This window comes from Prunus dulcis, chromosome 1, assembly GCF_902201215.1.
Source record: "Prunus dulcis chromosome 1, ALMONDv2, whole genome shotgun sequence".
In the NCBI taxonomy this organism is placed as follows: Eukaryota; Viridiplantae; Streptophyta; class Magnoliopsida; order Rosales; family Rosaceae; genus Prunus; species Prunus dulcis.
The window spans coordinates 17847241-17853967 of record NC_047650.1 but is presented as its reverse complement, the minus strand read 5'-3'; positions in this window follow the sequence as shown (position 1 = coordinate 17853967).

The following is a 6727-nucleotide window of genomic DNA, read 5'->3' as shown; positions in this document are numbered from 1 at the left end:
TTTTGGTTTTTGGAAGATGAGATACAAAGATGATCACTCATCAACCAAAGTAGGAAACCAAAAACCCTAGCTAAGTTTTCTCAAACACTTAGCTTATATAGGACAACACAAAAGGCAATTGGGTGGGTATTTGGGGCTCCATTTGGTCCATGGGTCATGTCATCTTATGCCACTTATCCTTTGGGCCCAATAGCCTTTTGGGCCCAATAGCCTTTTGGGCTATTTTGTCCCTTTCCTTTTAAATCATATTTAAAAGCCCATTCCAATATTTCTATATGTCAATATTAATTCCATAATTAATCTTTTAATTATAATTAAATTATTAAATTATAATTATAGTCTTACTTAATTGACCCAGTCAAACTATTTGACTTCGGTCAATTGCTCCGATCAACATATTGATTTTTTACCGTTGACTTTGATATTTGATTATCAACCATTGACTTATGTCTCCTCATTTCATTTCACCTCATTTGTATCTCTAATCACATTCTTTGGGTATGCAGATCCATAGGTTCCCTTTAGCAAGGTAGTGGGTTGACTCAACTCTTCAGAGATGATATACAAATTAGATTCCACAATTTAATTCTTCCTATTAATAAAGGTTAATTGAAACCTTTTAGGACATCCACAAACCATGGTTGTTGTCTAGCAGCAAGTCACGGTTATCCGAGCTAAATGAGACATTGTGAAAGAACCTATTCAAATTGGAATGACCGTGCAATTGAATCCTTCTCTTATGTCAGTACTCCTTATTCACATTATTAGATCATGGAATCCGATTGTCAATATCCTAATGTGAATCATTCCTTTTATATGATTATCCTGGTAAGATTTGAAGACTTCTTCTTTTAAGTCTTATCCACTACTCTGCGCAGAGATTTGACCAATCATATCTTAGAGTATTCTCTCTCCTTTACTGAGAGGTTGTACATTTATATTACATCTTGAATCGGCTTCGTCGTAGCACTATATTGTCCGCTTTGGGCCCCCTTGCGCTCACCATTTTGTTTTTGGAAACTCATGAGCAACTTCCCAGTGGGTCACCCATCCTGGGATTGCTCTAGCCCAAACTCGCTTAACTTTGGAGTTCCCATGACTCCGAAGCTAGTGAGCTCTCAAAGGCCTCGTGCTAGATGGAGGTGGGCATGTACATATAAGGTACATCACCCCCTCTCTGTTGGTTGATGTGGGATGTTACAATTTATTTGCTTCCATGACTTTATTGAGAATCCTGATGAGCACATTTAAGCTATGTCTAATTCAGCATGACTGTATAGTGCCCTCAAAGATTAACAACATAGCCACAAACATCTATGATGCCTTAGGTCTATGGATTAGTTCGCACCATTGCAATTTATGAGTTCCAGCTTGACATGTGCATGAAGACTTCCATGCTATAACTCATGTGTTGGATCGCGTTCAGTGTACTTGTTCTTCTACAAGCACCTACACACATATTGATGTGTCTCCACACTTAATGACTTCAGACATTGCCATTCCCTACATATAAAGACGATACTGTGTGTACTGGTCTTTGTGGAATATTGATACCCAATCAATATTCCTACAACCAGGAACATATTCAGGATTTAGGGATGATGAGAAGTCTCCATGTATGTAATCTCATTACATAACTCTCATATTCACTTGTGTATTCCTTGGACCATGGGTGTTCTACATATTGAAAGATAATATTTGATGATTTTAATGTATAAAACAACCTTTCTTACCTATTGATAACATAATATGTCGTTTATCAAAGATGTCCTTAACTCTAACTATTACATAATTAGTTGGCTTTAAGGGCATATTTCTAACATTACTATGCATGTTCCTAACGTAGAAGGTTTCCTATTTAAATTACAAAAGAGGCGGCAATCCAATGTTTACCTATTGGTTGGTAACAACTTGTTATCCAAGTTTTGGATAACTTCTTCAAATTGATGACGTTAAGAAAAAGATATACGCGTAAGGAAAAAAAATATCTTTCATACTCTAATATTAATGGTAGCCACTTGTAAGGCATTTACGCAATAAACTAAATGGAAAAAATATTTAAATAATATATATATATATATATATATTAATATGATATTTCATAGACAAGCAGTACGATTCTCCAAGATCTCTCTCAAGTAAGAAAGTAGAGAAAACAAGTTTGCAATTTGAAGAAGAGTGAAGAGAATCCTTGTATTTATAAAGGTTTGGCATCCTAGGTCAATGAGGAATCACAAGCCTATTCCCATTGGTAGCCCAACTCCAAGAAAAGTCAAAAGCCTACTCCAATTGGGAGCCCAATTTACAAAAGGAGTCCAAGTCAAAGAAGACAGCTCACATGCAGTTGGAAAGCCCGAAGAATATTTTTCATCTCCTTCATGCCACACAAGCCCCATGCAGAAGCTAGGGGGCATTTGTAGGAGCAAATAATCTGGCTTCCAATCACAAGGTGCCACATAGACAAGAAGATAATATCATCAATTTAGGATATTATCTCATTTTGGGATATTATCATTAATTAGTGATTTGATACCAATCAAATCCCTAATTGACTCAATCTCTACATTTTGGGGAAAGAATTTCTTCCTTCCAAATAAGAAGATATTCTTTGAAAAACCTTTGATTGCTAGAGCCTTATAAACATATGGCTACATTCAACACACAAAGTAATCTAAAACTCAATCCTGAAACCTCTCTCCTCTCCTAGCCGACGGCATCCCTAGCCGCCGGCCTCACCACTCTCGTCTCTCCCACACAACCAAGTGCCACCACACACGGCTCTGGCCACCTGGTTCTCCTAATGGAGAAAACTCCGTGCCCATTTTTAGCTATTGTTTCTCAAGGATTAAATCGAACTAACTTAGGCATCAGAGGGCCTTTGGCCAACACTCCCCGGGTGTGGTCTTTTACTCTTGTTTGATTTTATAAGAATTGAGGAAGAGAGAGAAGAAAGCTCAAAAGGTGAAGGATCTACAATTGAATATTCTCTCGTGAGAAATTTGCACAAACAACAAGTTTGTTGTTTATAGAAAATGCTTCATCAATAGTTATGTGCTTAAACAATAATTCAAAGGATATGAATGAGTTTAGGGGATGTTTACTAATCAAGAATTGGGGTAACAAGGAATCGGAGTAACCAAGAATCAGGATAAGTAGGAATCAGGTTAACTATCAGAGTCAGCATTCCAATTAAGTTGTTTACTAACAGTCTGGAATTGGAATGAAAATAAAATTAGTCCTCATTAAAACCGTTTACTAATGTCAAAAATAGAAATCAAAATCAATTTGATTACCAAAATGCGCCCTTGTGCAAAACAATATCAAACTACGTACACAATTTTCAAAATGACATATTTTTTTTGTTTTAAAAAAATATATTAGAACAAATGAAAATGGTTGTGCTATCTACTAATAAACCGAATTATATATTAATAATAAATCAAATTTAATATCTGTAAAAAAAAAATGTAGTTTTTATAAGTTTAATTATTTAATATATCTAAATATCTAAATATATAGAATTATAGAAATAAGCTAAAGAAAATGGGGAACAGCAGCTTGGTTTTGTTTTTTGTTTTGTTTTTCCCAAAGAAGGACAATTTGGGCAGCTTGGGTTAGCAACCGATTTGAAGATAAGGACAACATCTTTTATAAATGGGTAGTGTTTTCAAAAAATATATGAGAGCAATTTTAGGCCAAAAAATCTCATTCTAATTCACATATTTCTTATGTATTGTGTTGAACATAGAAAGCCGCTTGTTTTGCAATTTTAAAAATGAGTAAATACCCCTATATGTATGATTATTTCTCTATTCCCAAATAAAATATTTGTATGCTCTAAATGTCCATAAAACATATTTCTTATTTATTTGTGAATGCAAAATTTCATTTCATGCATGTATTATTTTTGAAACTTTTAGAGTTCACCCGTTTTAGATTTGTTTCTGTGATGGTAGGGCAAAGTTCTCCATTGGCTTGAAAACCATTAGTGGTCAATAAGTCAACTTTCTTTTGTGTGTGAGCGTGTCACTGCTAGCAATAAAAATCCTAGCAGACTTCTTAAAAATAGATAACTTGCGCCCCAAGTTATTGATTTCTAAACAAGCGATTGTGAATTTGGGTGAGGAATATCTCCCAAGTAAGTTCTTTTCTTACCTTAGACTGGTGAGGACTTCACAATTTTTCACAGTACAAAACTGGCAGTTCTGGCCAGAATAAATGATAAGAAAGTGAACTGTTTTCAGGCAGAACTGCCTTTTACAAAGCTCAAAAAGGAAAGATCAACTCTAAAAGAGACAAAAGAGCGTTGGACTTCAATTTTTGCCTGGATAGCTACTTTTGATCCAGACTGGACTGGGCATGTTTGTGCTGGATTGGATCATCAACACCTTCAACTGTCAAGCTTCAGCTGTAAATCGATGTCAATGTTCAAGTTTGGCAGAGCGTTAATCTATTTCCAGCCCTAGAAGGCTTTTTGAACGAGTAGAATTGGAGCCTTTTCAGTCTGAAAAGGGCAGAAGTGGCTGGATTTGATGATTACTAAGCTGGAACTGCACTGTAGTACCTGTTCTCCTTGATCAAGGCTTTCCATAAATTTGTTGAGGTTTTCATATGTGGGAAAAAAAAAACTGGACTCTGCTTGATTTGGCTTATGCTGAACCAAATTTGTAACGAGAGAAATCTAGCTTTGTAGAACTGTTTCTCTAAACTGAACTGAAATCAGAGATTTTGAATTATAGTTGACTTGTTTCTTGTGGCTCATGAGCTTTGGCTACTTCAGCGTTTGAAGGCTTTTGAGATGAAGTGATCATTTTGAGTTTGTCAATTGTAATCTTGAGAGTTTTTGTTTTGATTGATTTTTTTGGCTATCCCCATCTGTTCACCCTCTCTCTTTATTTTATAGGAAATGCTGGAGTGGGGTTTTTTAATCTTTGAATAATGGGCGGCAAATCTTTTCAAAAGATATTTCTTTTTAAATGTCACAAAAAGGGGAAGTTATCTATTCTGGCAGAGAAGAACCATCAACGATCAATTCCCGTGGTGGTCTTTTCTTTGCTTTTTTAATGAAAGAAAGACCACCTCTCTTTGTTTCTGTTTGTTTCTTGAAAAGAGAAAGAACACAATCTGCGTGATAGTCAGTTTGCTTTTCCTGTTTGAACAACTCCCCTGCTTCCTATTTATCTTTTGAAAATGTAGCCTGCTTATCTCTTGGAAAGGTGACCCTCTCTGGTGCAGAGTTTTTCTATGTATAAAAAGGAATTTTGATCTTCTTCCTTGGCTGCAAAGATTGGAGAAGTCTTCCTGTAAGACCTGCCTTCATTAACTCCTGTCAGCTTTTCTGTGATAGTTGAGATTTTTGACTTTTCAAAGTCAGGTAGTCACATAGGGCTTTTCTGAAGAGAAAAAAAAAACACATTTTTTCAGTAAGAAAAAAACCTGATGACTTGCTTTTGAACTCAAGTGGCGAAATTTTCAGAAGCTGGGCTTTAATACGATCTCTTAGAGGTTTGACCTGCTTGGTGATGAATTGCCATTTAATATGGCAGTTTTTTTGATTTATTTTGTGTTTTTTAAACCTTTGCCATTTTAGCAAAAGACATAGGCCTCTAGTGTTTGATTTGAGTTGCTTTCTAGAGTCAAGGCCCATGCTTTTGTTTTTCTGTTCCTGGGTCTCTTTGTAAAAAGTGGGCTGGCGTGTGGAATTTCTCAAGCTCAAACAAGAGTGAAATGGCAAAAATGCATTTCTAGGCTTTTTTTCATAAAATGAAATAAGCAAACTAAAAACCAACTTTATCTGCCAAATTCAAAAAATATATATGGTACATGACTCACCCAATTGCAAGTGACTCACCCCAATTAAGCACATGCAAAGATTTGCACAATCTCTAATCATCAAGTCACCCAGACTTTGTCCCCTAACGAATACTTAGCAAAAGCACATTTAGATCAATTGAAACTGAATCCCAACCTATAAATACAGACCTTTGTTCTCACATTCTCAAAACCATTAACAAACAATCATGCTCACAAACAAATCTAATACAAGTTCACTCATATAGAATTAGCACAAAACACTCTTTCAAGTAAAAGTTATCACAAACAATTTCTTGCACTTTCATACTTGGGAGACTCCAGCTTAGGTAATCAAATGAACAACACAGAGAGAAAGAAAGCTCGAAATCAATCATGTTTATTTTAACTTAAGAAAATTGTTCATGACTTTAACTGATCACATCTCATTCATTTCTAAACCATTTTTGATGATCTTATCAAGTTGAATTTATGTTTGCACTTTTTTTTTTTTGAGTTAGAATAAATATTTGGAAATACTTCAATTCATTGAATATTCAATATAGTTAGTTTTGCTTATGCATAGAAATACATGCATTATACATGATCTAAAAGTTCCATCCAAAAGATGATTATAAATTATTGATGTCTCAAAACAATGCATTATACATGATTTATTACCAGTACTCTATCTATGAGATTCACTATGAAGAGAAGTATTGTGATATATTATGCAGATAAAGTATTATATATATTACGAAGATTAAATATTATACTATATACTAAGGCAGAGAAAAGTATATTATGTTATCACATGAAGAAAATATCATCTTATTGAAGATTGGCTTTACTTGAGTATATGATAATTATGTTTGAGTTAATATCATCATTTTATAAGGCATATTAATATATCTTGGTTGTTTATACTTACTGGGCT